The sequence below is a fragment of the Pongo abelii genome, chromosome 5 (genome assembly GCF_028885655.2).
Source record: "Pongo abelii isolate AG06213 chromosome 5, NHGRI_mPonAbe1-v2.0_pri, whole genome shotgun sequence".
Classification (NCBI taxonomy): domain Eukaryota; kingdom Metazoa; phylum Chordata; class Mammalia; order Primates; family Hominidae; genus Pongo; species Pongo abelii.
The window spans coordinates 92,704,209-92,730,271 of NC_071990.2; the positions used below are offsets into that span (position 1 = coordinate 92,704,209).

The 26,063-nt window shown below is 35.6% G+C and overlaps 1 long non-coding RNA gene across 1 annotated transcript; it reads left to right on the forward strand.

Moving 5' to 3' along the window:
* Positions 1 to 14,249: 14,249 nt before the first annotated feature.
* LOC129059779 (uncharacterized) lies at positions 14,250 to 21,423 on the forward strand. The gene is made up of 4 exons (XR_008525868.2): positions 14,250 to 14,507; positions 16,983 to 17,053; positions 19,536 to 19,614; positions 21,248 to 21,423. It is a non-coding gene; the product is annotated as an uncharacterized LOC129059779 (long non-coding RNA).
* Positions 21,424 to 26,063: the final 4,640 nt, after the last annotated feature.

Below are 26,063 nucleotides of genomic sequence, written 5' to 3' on the forward strand. Positions count from 1 at the left end.
GAAAAGGAGTAAAGATAGGAATTGCAATTCAAAAAAATTATACTTTTCCAGATATATCACCATTGTTACAATTCTAGAAATTTTGGAAAAACCAAGTAAAATTTTCAGATTGATAAAAATTGAACAACAGAGCATCAAAATACATGGGGCAAAAACTGGCTGGGCATGGTAGCTCACACTTGTAATCCCAGCACTCTGGGAGGCCAGGGCAGGAGAATTGCTTGAGTCCAGGAGATCAAGGCTGCAGTGAGCCATGACCATGCCACTGTACTCCAGCCTGGGTGACAGAGTGAGAACCTGTCACACACACACACACACAAATATTACTACCACCAACAAATTAAACAGTCAAAATACAAAATATGTGAGGCCAAAACTGATAGAAACATGTTGACAGATTCATCTACTATTACGGTTGGAGACTTCAACACCACTGTATCAGAAATAGAGAAATTCAGTAAGCATAAATTCAAATGAACATTCTTAAGCTCACCTGGAATATTCATAAGATAGAACACATTCTGGGCCTTAAAACACACTTTACAAATTTAAAATAATAGAAATCATACTGATAGCAAACTCTGCTATCAGACTGCAATGGAATTAAATTGGAAATCAAAAATAGAAAGATAATTAGCAATCCCCAAAATAAGTGGAGAATAAATGCTTCTAAATAACAGTTAAAAGAAGAAATTTCAAGAAAATCCATTTCTTATGAACTAAGTGAAAATAAACGCATACCTTTTTAAAATGTGTGAGATGTAGCAAAAGCTGTGCTAAGAGGGAAATTTATGTCTCTGTATGCCTATTTTAGAAAAGAAGCAAAATCTAAAATTAGTTCTCTAAATTGATACCTCAGGAAACTAGAGTATAAAGAGCTAATTAAGACAAAGTAAGTAGAAAAAAAGAAATAATAAAAGAGCAGAAATCATTGAAATTTATGAAAGCTGGTTCTTTGGTAAAATTGGTTAGCCCCTATCCAGGCTAATTTAAAAAGAGAGAGAGAGGACACAAATTACTAATACCGTAAAGAAAAGAGAAGTCAGACATCTCTACAAATTTCATGAACATTAAAAGTATAATAAAAGGGCATTATGAAAAACAGTATGCCCATACATTTGATGACCTAATGAAATGGACCAATTCCTTGAAAGACACAATCTACCAAAACTCACACAAGAAAAAAAAAAGATAATTGGAATAAGTGTGTTTCTACTAAAGAAATTGAATCAATAATTAATAGCTTTCCAAAACAAAAAGCACCAGTCCCATATGAGTTCACAGGTGAATTCTACCTAACATTTAAATAGGAAATTATGTCAATTCACTTCAGTATGTTTTGGAATATAGATGCAGAGAGACTATTTTCTAATTCATCCTATGAGGTGAGCATTACCTTAGTACCATCAATAGAGAAAGAAATGACAAAAGTAGAATAACTACAGACCAATATCACTCATGAATATAGATGCAAAAATTCTCAATAAAATATTGGCAAACCATATTTACCAATGTATAAAAAGAATTATGCACCATAATCAAGTGCAATTTGTCTCAGGAAGCAAAATTTGGTTCCACATTTGAAAATTAATTAATTTAATTGATCAGATCAACAAGATAAAGAAGGAAAATCAGTACATCAATAGGTGCAGAAAAAAGCACTTGAAAAAATGTAACAATGACTCATAATAAAAACTCATTCATCTAGAATTAGAAAACTTCCTCAACTTGAGGAAAAGTATCTACACAAAAACAGTTAACATTGTATTTAATACAGTAGTGAGAAATTTGAAGCTTTTCCATCAAGATAAAATGAAAGCTAGTATGCCCTCTCTCACTACTGATTTTCAATATTGTACTAGAAGCCCTAGCTAATGCAATAAGACAAGAAAATGATGTAAAAGTTTACAGATTGAGAAGAAAGAAATAAAACTGTCTTTGATTGCAGAAGACAAATGGTGGTCAATATAAAAAATTGGAAAGAAGTGACCAAAAATCTCCTGGAACTAATAAAATATCATACCAATATTGAAGGGTACAAGGTTAATGTACAAAAGTCAATCACTTTCCAGTATACCAACAATAAACAAGTAGCATTTAAATTAGAAACACAATGCCATTTTATCAACACTACACTATTTGATCAAAGGGTGAAAGTTTTAGTTGTGGAGGATGAGGAAGTTCTAGAGGTCTAATGTATACCATGAGACTGTAGTTAATAATACTGTACTGTATAATTAAAATTTGTCAACAGATTAGATCTCAAGTGCTCTTAGCACACACACATAACAGGTAATTGTGAAGAGATGAATATGCTTATTAGCTCCACTAAAGTAATCATGTCACTATGTGTGTATATATTCAAAACATCAAAATGTGCTCCTTAAATATACGCAATTTTTATTAAAAAATTAAGTAAACCAAAATCGGAAACATAAAGAACATAATACTATTTATATCAGTACAAAAAAGTGAAATATTTAAGTGTAAAACCAATAAAATATGTACAAAATCTATACAAGGAAAACCACAAAACTCTGATGATAGAAATCAGATAAACTAAATAAATGCAGACATAGTCCATGTTTATGTATAGGAAGAGTCAATATTGTCACAATATCAGTTCTGCTCGGATTGATCTCTAGATTTCATGCAATCTTATTTAAAATCCCACCCAGATATTTTATAGATATTGACAAACTGCTTCTAATATTTACATGGTGAGGCAAAAGATCCAGAATAGACAGCATGATATTTAAAAAGAACAAAGTTGGCCGACTGATACCATGCTACTTCAAAACTCACTATGCTACAGTAATCAAGATAGTGTGCACTGGAGAAAGAATAGACAAATAGATTAACAGAACAGAATAGAGAGGTCAGATGTAGACCCACATAATAGACTGATCTTTGATGAAGGAGCAAAGGCAATACAAGAGAGGAAAAGTAGTCTTTTTAATGAATGATGCTGGAACAGCGGGATATACATGGGCAAAAAAAAAAAAGAAACTAGACACAGACCTTTCCCCATTCTCAAAAGTTAACTTAAAATGGATCAAAGACCTAAATATAAAATGCAAAATGACAAAACTCCTAGAAGATAACAAAGGAAAAAAATCTAGATGATCTTGGTTATGGTGATGCCTATTTAGATACAACACCAAAGGCATGATTCACGAAAGAAAAAAAATGAACATTTCTTCATTAAAATTTAAAATTTCTGCTCTGTGAAAAACATCGTAAAGAGAATGAAAAAACTGCCACAGTTTTGGAGAGAATACTTGAAAAATACATTTTCGATAAAGAGCTGTTATCCAAAATATACAATGAACACTTAAAACTCAATGATAAGAAAACAAACATGCTGCCAAAAAAAAAAAAAAAAAAAAAAATGGACCAAAAACCTGAACATACACCTCAACAAAGTAGATCTAAAGATGGAAAATAAACATATGAAGACATGCTTTGGCATCATATGTCATATGGGAAATACACATAAAAATGACAATGAGACACCGCTAGACATATATCAGAAGGATTAAAATCCAGAACACTGAAAACACCAAATGCAGATGGTAATATGGAGCAACAGGTACTCTCAATCATTTCTAGTCAGAATGCAAAATGGTATGGCCACTTAGGAAGACAATTTGGTGATTTTTTATAAATCTAAATATACTCTCTTATCATATGTTTCAGCTATTGTGCTCCTCAGTATTTACTCAAATGATTTGAAAACTTACTGTTCACACAAAAACTCACACACAAATGTTTCTTTATTCATAATTGCCAAGATTTGAAAGCCACTGAGATGTCTTTCAGTAGGTGAATGAATAAATAAACTGGTACATCTGGACAATAAAATATTATGTAGCAATGAAAAGAAATGATCTATCAAGCTATGAATGACATGAAAAAACTTACATGCATATTACTCAGTGAAAGAAACCAATTTGAAGGGGCTATACACTGTATAATTACAACTATGTAAAATTCTAGTAGAGGCAAAAGTATGGGGAAAGTAAAAAGATAAAGATCAATGGTTGCCAGGGTTTGGAAAGGAGGGAGGGATGAAAAGGCAGAGCACACAGGATTTTTTAGGGCAGTGAAACTACTCTATGATGCTGTAATGATGGATACATGTAATTATAAATTTATTTAAACCTATAACATGTACAACACCAACAATGAACTGTAGTTTAAACTTTTAACTCTGGGTGATAATGATGTGACAATGTAGGTTCAACTGTAGCAAATATACCACCATGGTGGGAAATGTTGACTATTGGGGAGGCTATGCATGTGTGGGAACAGCAAGTATACAGCAGATCACTTTACCTTCTGCTCAATTTTTGTGTGAATCCAAAATTGCTCAGAAATTAACTCTATTAAAAATTTAGAATGTTTTTGGTTGTATTTTAGATAGATTTATATAGATTTCAAAAAAAAAATCTCATTTCCCTCCAGATTATCCAAGAGAAAGGTCAACATAATTATCTCAATTTCCACTTTCAGACACTGGGTTGAAGCTGTCAAAATACTTAACTTTTTCTGTGGTTAGTCCATATATTGCTCTTGTGTACTATCCCTTAAATTAATACAGGCTGTCAATACACTTGCATCAAGTAGTAAAGGGCTGTCAAAAAGACCCCTATGTGGTCAAATTTATTAGGAAACTCTGGAGCATGGGTACAAAGAACCTGCGTTTAATTTATTGACTTTTTAAAACTTAGTGTCAATACGTTTGTGTGGTAACTGATGGTCTCAGGGCAGTGACTGTGGCTTCCTTATAGGATTGCTAGTCTTCCCTAGTTCATTAAATACTTTCTTCATTTCTGTGGAATCTCTGTGCTATATTACTTGGAAAATGGCTGATGTTTTCTTGTATTACTACTCGAATTTCACCTGCTATTCTTTTTTTTTTTTTTTTTTTTTTTTGAGACGGAGTCTTGCTCTGTCGCCCAGGCTGGAGTGCAGTGGCGTGATCTTGGCTCACTGCAATCTCCGCCTCCCGGGTTCACGCCATTTTCCAGCCTCAGCCTCCCGAGTAGCTGGGACTACAGGCGCCCACCACCACGCCCAGCTAATTTTTTGTATTTTTAGTAGAGACGGGGTTTCACCATGTTAGCCAGGATGGTCTTGATTTCCTGACCTCGTGATCCGCCCACCTTGGCCTCCCAAAGTGCTAGGATTACAGGAGTGAGCCACCGCGCCCGGCCTCACCTGCTATTCTAATCGATGTGTAACTTGTTTGTTCTTCGTGCATATCTACATTCAAGAGATACTGTTGGTTGGTTTTCTTTGAACTAGCAGGAATGGGAAAATTTAGGGTTAGCATTAAGCATTTGAATGTTACCCTTCTTTCAGGACATTTTAATTTTCTGAGATCTGTGTACATTATTTTTATATAAGGTACAAATCATTGTAGTACTTTGTGTATTTTATAAACACATGGGAATTCAAGGAAAGATGTTATTTTTTAGCTCTTACAATAGTGTTTTTAATACACGGTAGCTCAATGAAGAGCAAAGAAAGGTATTGCAATGATGTTAATAATATTTTCATTGACAGGTTAAGACCTTTCAGTTTAGTATGCTTCAAAGATCACAAACCACATAGTGCAGTAGAGCCAAGATTGAAATCCATTGTCTCCAAGTCCAGTGTTCTTTACATGGCATTATCCAATGTCATGCTTAGTTTATTAGAGCTTCTTTATTTTCCTAGGACTGCCATAAGAAAGTAACACATACTAATGACTTAAAACAACAGAAATGTATTATCTGACAGTTCTAAAGGCTAGAAGGCTGAAATTAAGATATCAGCAGGTCCATGCTTTCTCAGAAGCCTCTAGGGAAGATCCTCCTTTGTCTCTTTCTGATAGCTCCAGGTGTTCTTTGGCTGGTGGCAGCTTAAATCCAATCTCTCCCTGTCTTCATTTGGCATTCTTCCCTCATGTCTTCACATCATCTTCTTATAAGGAAACTAGTCATATAGTATTAAGAACCCATCCTACTCTATTATGAAACTCATCATAACTAATTATAACTGCAAAAACTTTATTTCCAAATAAGGTGTGGGGATTAGGACTTTAACGTATTTTTGAAGACATAATTCAACCTATACAGATTATAAAATATCACAACCTATAATTATATTGTGACATTGAGCAAATATGTATGAAAGGCAGTGTAAAATTAATGAACCAGAGAAGCATCTGTATATATTGTGGCAGAGAAATTGTCCCATGATAATCTTGGCTGCAGTATATCTGGGATATACCAGGTTGAATTCTTTATTGCCTACTGACAAGTGGTCCAAGGCAGGTAGATAATAAGATTTCTGAGACAGCTTTAGGTAGACTACCATTACTCACAAGCCTAACTTTATTCTTGGGTTTTCTGATAAAATATTTTCCTACTATTAATGTAAGCACCATATAATAAAATTAGCTGGGAGGCAAGATTAAATAATCACTTTTATTCTGTCTAGGAATGCACTTTATTTGTTCTCTTTTGTAATTCTTCAGAGGACAAGAAATTCTGCCTGAGTCCAGTCATTTTTTTGGAGGTTTCTCCTCTAAGACTTGATATCAGTCATGTACCTACTTAAACATTGGGAAATACAATGGATAATGTGCTGTTTATATGATACATGGTTTATAAACTTCTACTTGCCATAAAAATGCTATCAGTACAGTATTTACTATCTGTTTTGTCAAAGAATCCAATTGTATCCATATGGTTATTCCTTTTCACACAATACAATAACATCCCAACTATTCATTCAAGAAAAGGATGGGGGAGTGGAATTTTAACCTGAGAATGGCGTTTTCACTTGAGGACAGATGAACATATAAATTCTGACAGATATATTCAAAACTACTTGGAATGATTCATTCATCAGTCAAACCAATATTTACTAAAATTTACAAAGTGACAGAAACTATTCTGGATGCTTTTGATAGATCAATGAACATAACAGACAAAATATCTCGCCTTTTGGGACTTACAGTCTAGCAAGGAAAGCATGAAATCTTATACTAATTTATAAATATATTTACATATATATTTAATTAGAGAATAAAATCAATTTAAACTAAAAGGAAAACATTTTATATTAATCATATGCCAAATTATGAAGAACGTTCACAAATTTGGATCAAGAAATCTATTTTAATATTTGACAATTCTGAATTACTTGTATATTTTTAAGGTTCCCAATAAAATACTAAATAAATACTTCATAAATATTTCAACACTAAATAATAATTACAACTAACCCCACAATTTACATATATCTATGGCCTATTCTGATATTTCTACATCTCTCTCTCTCCTCTCTCTCTCATTTCTCTCTGTGTTGGAGAATACCTTACACTGAGGGAGAAAATGTACACCATACTCATACATATTTATTTTATCTGCTTCTCTATAGAGGTCTTGGATTTGCATCTACTTCTCACTCAGTGGATTTTCAAATTACAGTTGACCCTTGAAAAACACAGATTTGAACTGTGCATATTCACATATACAATGATTTTCTCCTGCCTCTGCACCTCCTGAGACAGAAAGACTACCCTCGCCTCATCCTTCTCCTCAGCCTACTCAATGTGAAGACAAGAATGAAGACCTTTATGATGATGTATTTCTACTTAAAACGAATAACAAACATAGTGTGTCTTCCTTATAATTTTCTTAATAATATTTTCTCTTACTTTATTTTTAAAAATATATTATATAATACATATAATATACAAAATATGTGTTAATTGAATGTTTATGTCTTCAGTGAGGCTTCCATTCAACAGTAATCTAAGAGTTAAGTTTTAGAGGAGTTAAAAGTTATACCAGGATTTTCAACTGTTCCCCTAATCCCTAAGTTGTTCAAGGGTCAGTCGAATTTTAATTGTTGTGGGACTTGTCACTCAGTGTAACCTGAAACTTTCTAATGCCTAATACTTATCAGAAAGTACAAGTGGAAGAACTAATAATTATTGAATATGCCAGAAAGATGAACAGTATATCCATTTTTGTAAATAATCTAATTTTAATATTGGATGACGCTAAGTTACTGGGAAGCTTTATACCAGGTTCAAATCACTTTTTCTGTACTTTTAGAATTATATAATCAGTATACATTGAAAAATGCATAGCACTTTAATGAAACACATTACTATGTCTACCATAGAATTGTTTTAGCAGACTTTATCATATCACATAGAGTCATAAGGATGGAGGGAAGAAATATGTCTCTCATCTCATTATCAAGATCACCAATGATACTTTTGAATAATTTATTTTTGCCTTATGTACACTTTGTATCTTGTAAATAATTCACCTATCTCTATTGGGTTAGCTGCTAGAAAGTTGAAAAGCCACTTCATAGTCCACATCGTTGCTGTTTCATAAGACTTCTTGAATCCATGCGTTTTGTTTACCTTCCTTAACTTACTTCATCATAATTTTTCTACTCTTCCTTTTTTTTTTTTTTTTTTGAGACGGAGTCTCACTCTGTCACCCAGGCTGGAGTGCAGTGGCGAGATCTCGGCTCACTGCAGCCTCCACCTCCCGCTGTCAAGAGATTTCCCTGCTTCAGCCTCCCGAGTAGCTGGGACTACAGGCGCCCGCCACCACGCCTGGCTAATTTTTGGCCAAGATGGTCTCGATCTCCTGACCTCATGATCTATCTGCCTCGGCCTCCCAAAGTGCTGAGATTACAGGCGTGAGCCACCATGCCTGGCCATTTTTCTACTCTTATTGTTCCTTTCACAGATGCTCTTACTTTCCAAGTATAAATATTTTTGTTTTGAGTGAAGTTGTTTTCACTATGTCAAATAAATCTGGAATAAAGTGAGTTAGAAACAAACACCAATTGGTATTTTAGCTAAAAACAAAAATAAGTGGTCAATGATAAGTTTAGATCACTCCAGAAGATAGTGGACTAAATTTCTGAATGAAAACAAAGTTCTTGTTCAGTTGTATGAGGGTATTTGTTAAATACCCTGGAATATTATCACAAAGACTTATCATTACATGATAAGTTTGGTTCTGGAAAGTATTTGCTGATAAAACCCAAAGTAATTCACCAAAATACAATCTCTTTATGCTCATCTAAGCTACTTTTTAATAATAAGTTTCTGATATTCAATTTTATTAAATAAGGAAGAATTTGACATATCTCCTTCTCCTGCCTTCTACAATACAGGTCAGTCATTCTCTTTGATGTAGATCCACAGATGTAGCATAAGCTACTCATCACTTCCTGTAAGACCTAAAGTTAACTTGATCATATTTTTCCTAAAATAACCTGAGTCATTACTTGTCTAGCCTGTTACCTAATTAAAATTATTTTAATCTCTTGGTATTTTAACTCTGTTTTATAATGACATTTCAAAGAATGTATAGAACATAGCAAAAATAAAACAAAAAGTACTTTTTTATATTTTAAGTTCTCGGGTACATGTGCAGAACGTGCAGGTTTGTTACATAGGTATACATGTGCCATGGTGGTTTGCTGCACCCATGAACCCTTCATCTACATTAGGTATTTCTCCTAATGCTATTCCTCCCCTAGTACCCCACCCCACAACAGGCCCTGGTGTGTGATGTTCCCCTCACTGTGTCCTTGTGTTCTCAGTGTTCAACTCCCACTTATGAGTGAGATCATGCATTGTTTGGTTTGCTGTTCTTGTGTTAGTTTGCTGAGAATGATGGTCTCCAACTTCATCCAAGTCCCTGCAAAGGATATTAACCCTTTTTTTATGGCTGCATAGTATTTTATGATGTATAGGTGCCACATTTTCTTTATCTGGTCTATCACTGGTGGGCATTTGGGTTGGTTCCAAGTCTTTGCTATTGTGAACAGTGTCACAATAAATGTACGTGTGCATGTGTCTTTATAGTAGAATGATTTATAATCATTCTACTATATACCCAGTAATGGGATTGCTGGATCAAATGGTATTTCTAGTTCTAGATCTTTGAGGAATCGCCACACTGTCTTCCACAATGGTTGAACTAATTTACACTCCCAACAACAGTGTAAAAGTGTTCCTATTTCTCCACATCCTCTCCAGCATCTGTTGTTTCCTGACTTTTTAGTGATCACCAGTCTAACTGGCGTGAGATGGTATTTCATTGTGGTTTTCATTTGCATTTCTCTAATGACCAGTGATGATGAGCTTTTTTTCATATGTTTGTTGGATGCATATATGTCTTCTGTTGAGAGTGTCTGTTCATATCCTTCACCCACTTTTTGATGGGGCTGTTCGTTTTTTTCCTTTGTAAATCTGTTCAAGTTCTTTGTAGATTCTGGACATTAGCCCTTTGTCAGATGCATAGATTGCAAAAATTTTCTCCCATTCTGTAGGTTGCCTATTCACTCTGATGATAGTTTCTTTTGCTGTGCAGAAACTCTTTAGTTTAATCAGATCCCATTGATCTATTTTGGCTTTTGTTGCCATTGCTTTTGGTGTTTTAGTTGTGAAGTCTTTGCCCATGCCAATGTCCTGAATGGTATTGCCTAGGTTTTCTTCTAGGGCTTTTATGGTTTTAGGCCTTATGTTTAAGTCTTTAATCCAGCTTGTATTAATTTTATATAAGGTGTAAGGAAGAGATCCAGGTTCAGCTTTCTACATATGGCTAGCCAGTTTTTCCAACACCATTTGTTAAATAGGGAATCCTTTCCCCATTTCTTGTTTTTGTCAGGTTTGTCAAAGATCAGATGGGTGTAGATGTGTGGCATTATTTCTGAGGCCTCTGTTCAGTTCCATTGGTCTATATATCTGTTTTGGTACCAGTACCATGCTGTTTTGGTTACTATAGCCTTGTAGTATAGTTTGAAGTCAGGTAACGTGATGCCCCCAGCTTTGTTCTTTCTGTTTAGGATTATCTTGGCTATGCGAGCTCTTTTTTGGTTCCATATGAAATTTAAAGTATTTTTTTCCAATTCTGTGAAGAAACTCAATGGTAGCTTGATGGGGATAGCATTAAATCTATAAATTACTTTGGGCAGTATGGCCATTTTGATGATATTCATTCTTCCTATCCATGAGTAAGAAATATTTTTCTATTTGTTTGTGTCCTCTGTTATTTCCTTGAGCAGTGGTTTGTAGTTCTTCCTGAAGAGGTCATTCACATCGCTTGTAAGTTGGATTCCTAGTTATTTTATTCTCTTTGTAGCAATTTTGAATGGGAGTTCACTCATGATTTGGCTCTCTGTTTGTCTGTTATGGGTGTATAGGAATGCTTGTGATTTTTGCACATTGATTTTGTATCCTGAGACTTTGCTGAAGTTGCTTATCAGCTTAAGGAGACTTTGGGCTGAGATGATGACGTTTTCTAAATATACAATCATGTTGTCTGCAAACAGGGACAGTTTGACTTACTCTTTTCCTACTTGAATCAACCCTTTATTTCTTTCTCTTGCCTGATTGCTGTTGCCAGAACTTCCAATACTATGTTGAATGGCAGTGGTGAGAGAGGGTATTCTTGTCTTATTCTAGCTTTCAAAGGGAATGCTTCCAGTTTTTGCCCATTCAGTATGATATTGGCTGTGGGTTTGTCATAAATAGCTCTTATTATTTTGAGATGCATTCCACCAGTGCCTAGAAGAAGTCTAATCTCTGAATATACCAATAACAAGTTCTGAAACTGAGGCAGCAATTAATATAGCTACCACCCCAAAAAAGTCCAGGACCAGACAGATTCACAGATGAATTCCACCAGAGGTACAAAGAGGAGCTGGTACCATTCCTTCTGAAATGATTCCAAGCAATAGAAAAACAGAGACTCCTCCCTAACTCATTTTATGGGGCCAGCATCATCCTGACAGCAAAACCTGGCAGAGTCACAACAAAAAAAGAAAATTTCAGGCCAATATCCCTGATGAACCTCAATGTGAAAATCCTTAATAAAATACTAGCAAACTGAATCTTGCAGCACATCCAAAAGCTTATCCACCATGATCAACTAGGCTTCATCCCTGGGATGCAAAGCTAGTTCAACATATACAAACCAATAAATGTAATCCATCACATAAACAGAACCAAAGACAAAAATCACATAATTATCTCAATAGATGCAGAAAAGGCCTTTGACAAAACTCAACAGCCCTTCATGCTAAAAACTCTCAAGAAAAAAGTACTTTTAAACAATATCACTATTTGCACCAGAAGCAATGAGATCACTAATGGGACACAAAATCCTTCTCCTACTTTCTATGAAGGCTCTCTTGTTCTATCTTTCCTTTTTAAACTTCCTTAGCACTTCCTTTGTAGTACCTTCAGTGTTTAGCTTAACTGCTAAGTTTTGGGCGTGATGAGGACAGTAGATGTATTTCATTTCATCTTGTATTCTTCACACATCCTTACATGACGAATGAATGAATATATCAATGAGTGAGAAAATAATATGTCTTCCTTTTTAAAGGCAATGCTAATTAGTGACAATATCCTATTGTCACCAATAGGATATTATTTTAAAAGTTTTTAAAAGTTTTCCAATTTGAAATTTCCGATCTATAGGTACACATATTAAGATCTTTTGGAAGTTTATAAACTCTTATTTCCTGCTTCGTGACACAGGGGGTAAAATTCCCTGAGTAATTTATTTTTCCTCCCATTTCACAGATTCCTATAACTTTTAATATGTAGTCACAATAAAAAATAAATAATACAAAATAGATAAGGTAATTTTAGTTCAAAATATTTTTATTTATCATAATGGTACTTACATTTATAAAACTTTTTGCATTTCACTATATTATCACCAACATAAAGACCTGTAATGTATAATGTTTATGTGTTCAAAAATATTTATTGAACACTGATTGTGTTTCACGCAGTGGGGAGACAAAAGTAAATACATGGTTTTCTGACCTCTTATAATGCATAATCTACTGGGGAAAACAGTAGAACTATTGTAAGTAAATAATCCTAATTTAATATAATAGAGAATTATGTACAAATTGTCATGTAGGTATAAATAAGTTGAGGATAAATTATTGAGTGCTACCAAGAGGGATAAAACATAATATTTAGAGAGTCAAAAAAACCTTCTGGACCCAACTGAAAGACAGAAATATCTACTGCAAACATAAATAAAGACCAGTTCGATTCACTCTTAAATATAGCCTACATTATTTTGTTTTCCAAAAAAAAGTTTTATTATTGTTTTTCTTAAACAGGGCAAAAAATGTCCAGAAAATTTCTCAGTAGGTACAAACAACTACTGGAGGAACAAACAACCTTAAAAAAACCATTGCCTAATAGTCATTAGCTTAAGGCCCTCAGCAGTAGGTAATTGCCAGGCAAGGTCTTTTCTGTATCTCTAGAATTGAGGATAACAATAGATTTCTAATAAAATTTTCCATCCTCATGTTTATGGACAAAACACATTTTCCTATAAAATTTTGGCAAATGTCTTTAATCAAACATGTCTTCAATAAAGCATCATGCATGAACTGAGTTGAGGATGCCAGTCAGCACTAATGACACTCTAGCATTTAATCCGTTTCATAAATCTCCACCATGGAGCCCTGGAGGTTGCAATCTAATTATATACTGAAAGTCATGGCAAGATTCCCTCTGTCAAACTTTGATCAGCTTCTGTTCAGCTCCTTACATTTCTGAGGTCAAACTTCTAAATAAGTAAGTGGTTTCAACTAAGTGGTTTGATAAGACCAAAATACTTTAATGTTAATTTTCTGCTATCAAGGGGAGTTAGATATATTCAGGCAAATGGTTGAGCTCAATTTTCACTTGATTTCTGTAGAAGTCAGGCATTCTGTGGCAATACATACATACAGATAAGACTTCTCATCAGTAGAACCAAATGGGAGCTGAAGGTTTATATGAACTTACTTTCATCTTTCAGCCTTACCTGATTCCCAACTATGGAATATTGGATGGAAACACTGAGTATCTGCAGAAAAATCTATTTTAGAATTGAACACCATATGGGGAAGAAGGAGAAGAAAAAAATTCTTCGAAGGGTGATGCAGCATTCTGTGGCATGGCTCACAGTACTGTGAAAGAAGCACCATATGCCATACACCGACTGTTAACCATTTCATTAATTAACATATAACAAGAAAAAAGTCACCTGTGTCACACAATAATATGGATATGAAATTTACACAGTGTTCTATTTGTTAAATAACCAATTAATTCCAATTCATACATGAAAGTAGGACTGATTAATTTATACCAGACCTATGACTTTAAATTATCATACTTTTTATAGTGTATCTGATTTTTCTGACATTTTCAGAAATAAAAATATGAAAGCTCAAGTTTTCCCCAAAATGGCTCTCTCTTAACCAATGGTTAGAATTTGATGCATTCATTTCTTTTCAGTTGAGCTTTCTCAGGTTGGTGTATTTGTTTTTTTTCCCAGTGAACTGACTTTGGACCTAATGTCTGGCTGTAAACTATTGGAAATACTCATCAACTTGGCCATCTGCTCCAGCAGGCATTATACATACTTGCATCTGATAGACCTTGTTGAGTATGCTCTGTTTCTATTTCCACATATCAGACATGCATGCAATTGTATTCTCTTAGTTTTTGTTTATTGCTAATTTTCCTTGTGGGGCTCACTGTAAAATGCCATAGAAGTCTCATGGGACAATATATAAAAAGCATATTGTAATTAAATTTGTCAGACTTCTTTGGCATCTAGCTAATGGATAGTAGTAATCTCTTTTCTTAGGCTTTAAATTCATTTTTACTTTAGCTTCTTTAATAATGCATATAATTTCATAAGCAAGTAGCCTTTCAGATAAAATCAAGTCAAATCTAAAATGTCTGTTCCTTTCTTTGCCATGGATATTTGGCCCATTCTTATTATTTCATTGTATGCCACAAGCTGGGGCTTTACATTTTGCTAAAATTGAGATTTATGGTGGACACTCATGCTTTCCTTTACCTTTTTCCAGTAAAGATGTTTCCTGGCATGCGGCAGAATTTTAGAGCAAGAGAATAATTTCTGTGTTCTGTAATGGAAAGACTTGAACTCATACTGGTTAATCACTTTTGTCTCCAGTTGCTGTCTTTATCACAGATGATCTTAAATCTTTTCTTTAGACCTCTTCAAGATTGTTCACGTGGTCTCCTGTCTGAAATCTTTCTTTCTGTTTACAAAGTTGAGATGCTACTTTTTTCTGCAAAAGTTAAAATTATGGTTTTATTGACTGTGAGTCGAGGAAGTTTATATTTTCCTCTTTCTTTCCTGACCACAGTTGATCAGAAAAGCACAAAATGACGTTCTACCTTTTCTTGTCCTCATTGTCCAAATGGGCAATTTCTATAATCTTGGACTTCTGACTCTCTGTACTATTGATTGTTTCAAAATGACTGTTGGGTAGCAGTTGCAACATAGGTCAATGCAGAACTATTTCTTAACCTTAATTTAGCAATGTTGTGTTGAGTTTGGCAGTGGAATCAAAAGACATCCCTGTCCCCCCTGAGACAGTATGGTTTACAACTAGTTTGCTCTAGCAAAGGGAGATAACATTTTAAGGAACTTGTAATAGAGCAAAGTTAAATGTTTGGAATTAGAAATGAGTATAGCATCACTACACTGTATAATGTTAAGCTGTATTACTGAAAAGAAACCAGCAGTCCAAAATTGCTTATCATTTTTCACATTTCTAAATTCTTTGTGCAACTCATTTACTGTGGCTTTTGCTATTTATGCTCATTCAGTTTTTAAGTGTCTGGAACTTGGAATGGGGCTGATGAGTCACATTAAACGTTCTCATACTATGGGATAGCAAAGATGTACCAGCACACTTAATTGCACTCATTTAACCATTAAGCCTCATTTCCAAGGGTGCTGCCAGTTGTCAGGTGCACTATATTACAGTCCCACATGGCATGTGACATCTTTGCTACTTGCTGCATCTGGTTAGAGGCGCCTAGTAAATGCTAGTATCTACACTAGTGAAAGAGTCCAGGTGTAGGACAATGACGCTTGAGTTAATGATGGTGAAGCATTAGAAAAATAGCCCCAGAGAATGCTTCACATCTGATGAGACAGGACAACAGTTTTTCATATTCAAATGAATACAATCATATTCTGTAGTGCATTAATTGGGTAGGTTTTTTATTTATTTTCAGAAATGCAAATTTAGTCATTTTTCAAAAGATTATTTTAAAGTAATTGCTAAACAAAAAGGATTCTGTTCATTTCACAAATTTTTCAATGTAAATATTTCTGATCAGACTTGGAGAGAGCCAGATTAATAAATGAGTTGACTTAAAAATCACTGGAGTTTTACTAGAATGGAGAGATTTCTCAATTCATACTCCCCTCTTCTCACCAATGAGAAGATGCTTAAATATAACAAATGATCTATAAAAACTCACAGAAGTGACTTTTCACTATTTCTCAAATTACAATTGAATTATAGTTTTAAAAAATATGGCAAATTAAAAAATATATGTTAGAGTATTCGAAGATGTGACTATTTATTTACATCATTTTATCCCAATGAATCTGTCATCTAAATACAGTCTAAATTATTAAAGTATTTAATGAAAAGAAATGTATATGTGTGGCAGACATTAAAAGACCGTACAACTTCTAGTCCGTGTTTCTTATTACATTTTCATGTGATAAAGTAGATAATGAGAAGAAACAAAGAATTTTGTGTTGTATTGAGGGAAGACAAAGTAAATAAAGGGTTGTTGGGAGACAGCTGTTTTCCATCTTCATCAAGGAGCAAATAAGAAAAGGCTTAAGTTGCAATGAGAGGAATTAAAGATAAATATAACACAGCCGCAAGCATTGTAACATGCAAGAACCAGCAACTGCAAGAAATATTGGAATTCTTTTCCCTGAAAAAATTTATCTTCTCCTACCCCATCCCTTTATTGCTGTATTGTTAAGTATCAATAGACTCTATCTATATACTAGTATAACTTTTAACCAACTTTATGATGAAGTTGTTGGACACTGAATAATTTATTAATGTTATAGGGAAGGATATGATGCCCTTTAGAGAGATCTCTCTGGATTGCTATGCCACCTTATATCATGCATCAAGAAATGTGAGTTTTAGTGAAATTGTTTCCTACCCATAAAACAAAAATGATACTTTCAAGAAGCCTTAGAATCTGTATACAAAATTTATTGTCCTTTTTAATAATTATTAAAATTAATATTTTAATTATGTAATTTTAAAGTGTTAGAATAATTAAAATTAAAATACTCTAAAGATTTAAATAACCATTGCACTAGCATGCCAAAAATTACAGGTAGGTTGGGTTCAGGGTTTATGTTTTGTCTATGTGTTTTTCAGCACGATGATAGGTTTCTCAAAATATTACTGTAAGTTGTTATAAAGTTGATATGGTTTGGCTGTGTCCCCACCCACATCTTATCTTGAATTGTAGTTCCCATATTCCCCACATGTCATGGGAGGGACCTAGTGGAAGTGATTGAATCATGGGGGTGGTTACCCCCATGCTGTCCTCATGATAGTGAGTGAGTTCCCGTGAGATCTGATGGTTTTATAAGAGGCAATTCCCCTTTTGGTCAGCACTTTTCTCTCCTGCCACCTTATGAAGAAGGACATGTTTGGTGCCCCTTCTGCCATGATTGTAACTTTCCTGAGGCCTTCCTAGCCATGTGGAACTGTGAGTCACTTAAACCTCTTTCCTTCATAAATTACCTTGTCTTAGATATTTCTTCATAGCAGCATGAGAACGTACTAATTCAGTAAATTGGTACCACAGAGAGTGGGATGCTGCTATAAAGATACCCCAAAATGTGGAAGTGACTTTGGAACTGGGTAACAGACAGAGGTTGGAATAGTTTGGAGGGCTCAGGAGAAGACAGGAAAATGCAGGAAAATTTGGAACTTCCTAGAGACTTGGAGGGCTCAGAAGACAGGAAGATATGGAAAGGTTTGGAACTTCCTAGAGACTTGATAAATGGCTTTGACCCAAATGAAGACAGTGATATGGAAAAGAAAGTCCTGGCTGAGGTGGTCTTAGATGGAGATGAGGAACTTTTTGGGAACCGGAATAAAGGTCACTTTTGCTGTGCAAGAAACTGATGGTATTTTGGCCCTGCTCTAGAGATCTGTGGAAGTTTGAACTTGAGAGAAATGATTTAGGGTATCTGGCAGAAGAAATTTCTAAGCAGCAAAGCATTCAAGAGGAAGCAAAGCATACAAGTTTGAAAAATTTGCAGCCTGACAATGAAATAGAAAAAAAAAACAAAAAACCCAGTTTCTGGGAGAAATCCAAGCCTGCTGCAGATAGTTGCATAAGTAACAAAGAGCAAATGTTAATCACCAAGACAATGGGGAAAATGTCTCCAGAGCATGTGGAGACCTTCATGGCAGCCCCTCCCATCACAGGCCTGGAGACCTGGAAGGGAAACATGGTTTCATGGATAAGCCCAGGGTTCCCCTGCTTTGTGCATCCTTGAGACATGATACCCTGTGCCCCAGCTGCTTCAGCTCCAGCCATGACTGAAAGGGACCCACATACAGCTCAGGCCACTGTTTCACATGGGGTAAGCCCCAAGACTTGGCAGCTTCAATGTTGTGTTGGGCATATAGGTGCATAGAAGTCAAGAATTGAAGTTTGGGGACCTCCTCCTAGATTTCAGATAGTGTACGGAAAACTCCTAGATGTCCAGGCAGAAGTCTGCTGCAGGGGTGGAGCCCTCATGGAGAAACTCTGCTAGGACAGTGAAGAAGGGAAACGTGGGGTTGGAGACCCCACACAGAGTTCCCACTCTGGCACTGCCTAGGGGAGCTGTGAGAAGAGGACCACCATCCTCCAGACCCAAGAACGGTAGATCCACTGACGGCTTGCAATGTATGCCTGGAAAAGCCACAGACATTCAATGCCAACCTGCAAAGGCAGCCAGAAGGGGAGCTGTACCCTGCAAAGCCACAGAGGAGGTGCTGCCCAAGGCTGTGGGAGCCCACCTCTTGCATCAGCATGACCTGGATGTGAGACATGGAGTCAAAGGAGAACATTTTGGAACTTTAATGTTTAATGACTGCCCTATTGGATTTCAGACTTGCATGGAGCCCATGGCACCTTTGTTTTGGCCAATTTCTCCTATTTGGAATGGGTATATTTCCCCAATGCCTGTATCTTCATTGTATCTAAGAAGTAGCTAACTTGATTTTGATTTTACAGGCTCAAGGGACTAGGCACAAGGGACTTACCTTGCCTCACATGAGACTTTGGACTTGGGCTTTTTGGTTAATGCTGGAATGAGCCAAGACATAGGGAGACTGTTGGAAAGGCATGATTGTGTTTTGAAACGTGAGGACGTGAGATTTGGTAGGGGCCATGGGTGGAATGATATGGTTTGGCTCTGTGTCCCTATCCAAATCTCATCTTGAATTGTATTTACCATTATCCCCATGTACCATTAGAGGGACCTGGTGGGAGCTGAGTGAGTCATGACCCATGCTGTTCTTGTGATAATAAGCAAGTTCTTATGAAATCTGATGGTTTTATAAGGGACTTTTCATCCTTTTCTTGGTACTTCTCTCTCCTGCAGCCATGTGAAGAAGAACATGTTTGCTGCCCTTTCTGCCATGATTGTAAGTTTCTGGAGGCCTTCCCAGCCATGTGCAACTGTGAGTCAATGAAACCTCTTCCCTTTATAAATTACCCAGGGTCAGGTATTTCTTCATAGCAGCATGAGAATGTGCTGATACAAACGTTTATGCCTTTTTGGAAGTTATAATGTTCTTAGTTGCATTAAAAAATAATCCATAATTCACAATGTATAGCAAGGCTTGTTCTCTCTTCTTTATTCTACTCTTCTTGCTAATTTCCCTTCTTTCAAATTCAACAAATACTAATAATATATTTTGTCTGAGTTATTAACTCTACTAGTATTTGATAATACAGAGGATATAAAAGTAAATTATGAACTGCAAAAGTTAATGATCAAGTGGAGCAAACAGGAAAATAAAAATTGGAATGCAGTAAGATAAATGGCATGAAATTCAGAAACATAAAATGTCCTAGATTATGCAAAATAAGTAAATAGCACACACTAGCCATGTCTTTGAAGTTTCTAGAGAATATCATTCTCTGACTTGAACTTCTAACTAGAAACTATATTGTGAGCATGGATTTGAGAGACAAGAAAGCATTCTTTTATTGACTAGTTTAGAAGCTGCCCTGGTTCATTTTCCCTAGCTCCAAGTACCATCATAACAGTGGCTACAAAAGAATTGAAGAATTAGAAGTGAGATTTGTAGGCTTCTTAGGAAAAACTCATTATGAGAACTCCGACTTTTTGCTCTATAAAACTCCGGTAGCACTCATTTTTATTGTGGCACAAATATGGAATTATTTTCTTTTAAACTTTTTTTTATTATACAAGCAATGTACATTCACTATAAAAATAACATTTTAGCTATCAGATAAGTCAAAGGAGGAAATAAAAGCCCAAATTTTTACCATCCTGTGGCACACCTTAATTTAAACACAAGAAACATTTCATTTTGTTTCCCTGAGTCCCTGTAGATTTGTCTTGATGATTTTGACCAGAGTTTCACTTGTCCTTGGGCCACTACTAGACAGAAAGTTGCTTCATAGATTCTCTCTATCATGTTGTACCTGAGGAAAGCACATAATCCTCATGAGGCTTTCTAAGAGATTTTGCTGCTAGCAACAGTGGGCAAGAGAAATAATAAATGCAAAGGGAGAGTTTAAAAGTGGCAAAATATCTAGTTTTCCAAAAGTTGTTTCTGCTATTTTAACTAGCTGTATGACTTTGAGTATAGTATTCATTCAAAAAAATTTTAAAGGATTCTACCAGATAACAGAAAAGTGTTTCCAAACTCGTAATTCTACTCACTGGAAAATTAATAAATTAGTCAACAAATGTTGTTTATTTAAAAAAACAAAACTTGTATTGATTTCTTACCTGGCACCTCTGAGGAGCTTTTATTGCCAAGATATAGTGCCCTTTCTCTTAATCTTCTCCAGGATGTACAAAACAGGCGATATTTGTCATTTCATTTGTTGAAAAGCTTATGTGATTTCTATAGCTAGCTGAATGAATACCTGTTTTGGCTTTTTGTGTGTCTACGTATTCCAACTCAAGGAAATTTTTTTTTCTGCAGAAAGAGAAAACCCCATTCTTTTGTTAATCATAAATGAACATTTTTATTTCTGAAAGCCATTAAATATGCTTTAAGTTTCAAGAAAGGGGCTCTTTCCTAGTCCCTGACACCTTTCTTCTTTCACTTGCAGTCTCTTAGGGGAGAAAAAAAGTGAAGTGAGACAACATCCTGCAAAAGCACTAATGCTATGTCATTAACTATGAAAATGATCAAAGTCAGTGAAAGAAAAAGGCTGGGAAATAATGCTCAACTTCTAGTATCAGGAACAAAAAGGAACATGTCCACAGTCACAGTAAATCATTTGTAAATAAAATAGAGCATGCAAAAGGTGTGAATTGCCTATTATTTGCAACTGTATGCCATTTAGAAGTCTCTTATTCAAGAACTGTACAATAAAAATAACAAATTGATCACAATGAAAAGCTGATATTTCATAGGTTTCATAAACTTTTTGTTCTATTTTGAAATGCTAGAAGGATAAAACAATTTATAGGTAAGGAATCTATGCCCTACTTTCAGAGACTTTCTCCCACTTTTGAGGAATGTGCTTGTCATACAAATAGATGATGTAGGTCTTCTGCCTCTCACTGGCAGAAGCTTATATTCTATTAGCAAAATCAATAACTTCTAGAAATGGAGACCACTAAAATATTTCTTGACTAAAATATTTTTACTATTGGCTTGCTTAAAATATCAACCTAAACACTATGTTGTCATAATTATTTTGTTATAAGTAAAAGGTCAACATAATTTATTAAAATAATCAAGTGTCAGTTTTACCATTTACTTCTTCTGAGTTTGTGGAAAAGTTACCTGGAGGTTTGTTTTCTTTACTGTAAAGTAGAAATAAAAATTACTTAGATTATCTAAAATATTACATTTAATACAAGTAAAATCCTCATTACAGCATCTAGAGTCTGTCAATTAATATTGTATATAATTACTTATTTCCCTGTATGTTGCATTGTTTCCATGTCAAAATGCAAAAGTTAATTGCATGCTATTTGATCTATTTATTTCTTATCATAAATTTTTCTGTAAAATTACTTATCTAAAGATCTTTACTCTTGAAATCTTGAAAGTATAGGATGCATACATGTTAACTCTTGAGAATGATGCTAGAAATATTGAGGAAAAGCATCTGCCATGATATACTGATTGGCTAATATTCACAAGCAGAGAAACACTGAGGGGCTGATTCCAGGGTATAGTGTTGAGTGACTACAATAGTGATGAAAACACCTTCTATGGGAAAAAAGAACTAATGCAATAACTTTCATCCTTGTGAACAAGGAATGAATCTGTTCCTACAGCACTGATGGAAGAAGAAAAAGTGACTTGGACTACCCTGAAAAATGCAATAAACAAATTACTGATTATGATATGGTAAGAATTCAATGAAATGAATCTTATGTGTCTCGAAGTTAAATCATGAGTGTTTTAACCAAATGAACTTTGCCAAGTTTGTTTGTGAATCCACATTTATACAAAGGCACATGTGCTTCTGTCTGTTCTTAATATGTTTTATTTAAGATCACAAATGAGAATATCTTAGCATTCTATCGAGATTTATTTTATTCATCATCTCCATACAAACACTGAAAAGAATGTCTTAGATAGATTAAATAGGTTATATATATAGATAGAAACATAGATAGATCACATAAATATGTATTCTCTACTTTCCACAAAGGAAAATAATAGTGATAATTATCACTAAGGCATTCAAAAGTCACATTGGACAGGGATACCAAAGGATGTTGGGTACTGGTACCTAGGATTTTATTAACAAGGAGCTACTGAGTTCCCTTAGAGTGCAAAAAGACAGGCTGGGCATTTTCAAGATATTAAAATATTTTTAAAACATCTAGACTCGAAAGGAAACAAGATATTGTTAACATAATGAAGATAATATCTGTAAAGTCTCCCAGTGTATTTTTTTGGTTTGCTTACTTTGGTTGTTTTGTTTCTTTCCCTTTTTCTGTACCATCCAAGTGTTAAAACTTGACCATGGTTTTGCAGCAAGGCATCAAGCTTTTCAAAGGATGACACTGTCTACAAAAGTAAAGCCCATATATAGAGAGGGAAAAGGGCATAAGTGTAATGGTTGAGTGGGAATCTTTCCAGACAGACAGGGAAAGCAAAAACACTTTATATTAGACCATTTTTACTCTGCTGATAAAGATACACCAGTGACTGGGCAATTTACAAAGAAAGAGGTTTAATGGACTTACAGTTCCACATGGTGAGGAGGCCTTATGATCATGGCAGAAGACAAGGAGGAGCAAGTCATATGTTACATGGATGACAGCAGGCAGAGAAAGATATTGTGCAGGGAAACTCCTCTTTTGAAAACCACAAGATCTCATGAGACTTATTCACTATCATGAGAACAGCACGGGAAATCCATGCCTCCATGATTCAATTACCTCCCACCAGGTCACTCCCACAACAGGTGGGAATTCAAGATGAGATTTGGACTAGGACACAGCCAAACCATATCATTCCACCCCAGACCCCTCCCAAATCTCATATCATCACATTTCAAAACCAATCATGCCTTCTCAACAGTTCCCCAAAGTCTTAACACATTTCAGCATTAACTCAACAGTCCACAGTCCAAACCCCGAAGTCTCACCCGCGACAAGGCAAGTCCCTTCCACCTATGAGCCTGTAAAATCAATAACAAGTTAGTTACTTCCTAGATACAATGAGGGTACAGACATTGGGTAAATACAGCCATTCCAAATAGGAGAAATTGGCCAAACAAAGGGGTTACAGCCCCCATGGAAGTCCCAAAACCCAGCAGGGGAGTCAAATCTTGAAGCTCCAAGATGATTTCCTTTGGCTCCATGTCTCACATCCAGGTCATGCTGATGCAAGAGATGGGTTCCCATGGTCTTGGGCAGGTCTGCCCCTGTGGCTTTGCAGGGTACCGCCTCCCTCCCAGCTGCTTTCATGGGCTCTGTGGGAGCTCCGACCCCACATTTCTCTTCCACACTGCCCTAGCAGATGTTTTCCATGAAAGCCCAAATGCTGTAGCAAACTTCTGCCTGGGAATCCAGGAATTTCCATACATCCTCTGAAATCTAGGTGGAGGTTCCCAAACCTCAATTCTTTTTTCTTTTTATTATTATTATTACTATTATTATACTTTAAGTTTTAGGGTACATGTGCACAATGTACAGGTTTGTTACATATGTATACATGTGCCATGTTGGTGTGCTGCACCCATTAACTCGTCATTTAGCATTCGGTGTATCTCTTAATGCTATCCCTCCCCCCTCCCCCCACCCCACAACAGTCCCTGGTGTGTGATGTTCCCCTTCCTTTGTCCATGTGTTCTCATTGTTCAATTCCCACCTATGAGTGAGAACACACGGTGTTTGGTCTCTTTGTCCTTGCGATAGTTTACTGAGAATGATGGTTTCCAGTTTCATCCATGTCCCTACAAAGGACATGAACTCATCGTTTTTTATGGCTGCATAGTATTCCATGGTGTATATGTGCCACATTTTCTTAATCCAGTCTATCGTTGTTGGACATTTAGGTTGGTTCCAAGTCTTTGCTATTGTGAATAGTGCCACTATAAACATACGTGTGCCTGCGTCTTTATAGCAGCATGATTTATAATCCTTTGGGTATACACCTAGTAATGGGATGGCTGGATCAAATGGTATTTCTAGTTCTAGATCCCTGAGGAATCACCACACTGACTTCCACAATGGTTGAACCAGTCTACAGTCCCACCAACAGTGTAAAAGTGTTCCTATTTCTCTACATCCTCTCCAGCACCTGTTGCTTCCTGACTTTTTAATGATCACCATTCTAACTGGTGTGAGATGGTATCTCATTCTGGTTTTGATTTGCATTTCTCTGACGGCCAGTGATGATGAGCATTTTTTCATGTGTGTGTTGGCTGCATAATGTCTTCTTTTGACAAGTGTCTGTTCATATCCTTCACCCACTTTTTGATGGGGTTGTTTTGTTTTTTCTTGTAAATTTGTTTGGGTTCATCATAGATTCTGGATATTAGCCCTTTGTCAGATGAGTAGGTTGCAAAAATTTTCTCCCATTTTGTAGTTTGCCTGTTCACTCTGGTGGTAGTTTGTTTTGCTGTGCAGAAGCTCTTTAGTTTAATGAGATCACATTTGTCAATTTTGGCTTCTGTTGCCATTGCTTTTGGTGTTTTAGACATGAAGTTCTTGCCCATGCCTATGTCCTGAATGGTATTGCCTAGGTTTCCTTCTAGGGTTTTTATGGTTTTAGGTCTAACATGTAAGTCTTTAATCCATCTTGAATTAACTTTTGTGTAAGGTGTAAGGAAGGGATTCAGTTTCAGCTTTCTACATATGGCTAACCAGTTTTCCCAGCACCATTTATTAACTAGGGAATCCTTCCCCCATTGCTTGCTTTTGTCAGGTTTGTCAAAGATCAGATACTTGTAGATGTGTGGCATTATTTCTCAGGGCTCTGTTCTGTTCCATTGGTCTATATCTCTGTTATTGGTACCAGTACCATGCTGTTTTGGTTACTGTAGCCTTGTAGTATAGTTTGAAGTCAGGTAGCGTGATGTCTCTAGCTTTGCTCTTTTGTCTTAGAGAAGCAAGAGTAAACACATTCAAAAGCTAGCAGAAGGCAAGAAATAACTAAGATCAGAGCAGAACTGAAGGAAATAGAGACACAAAAAACCCTTCAAAAAATCAATGCATCCAGGACCTGGTTCTTTGAAAAGATCAACAAAATTGATAGACCGCTAGCAAGACTAATAAAGAAGAAAAGAGAGAAGAATCAAATAGAGGCAATAAAAAATGTCAAAGGGGATATCACCACCGATTTCACAGAAATACAAGCTACCATCAGAGAATACTATAAACACCTCTACACAAATAAACTAGAAAATCTAGAAGAAATGGATAAATTCCTTGACACATACACCCTCCCAA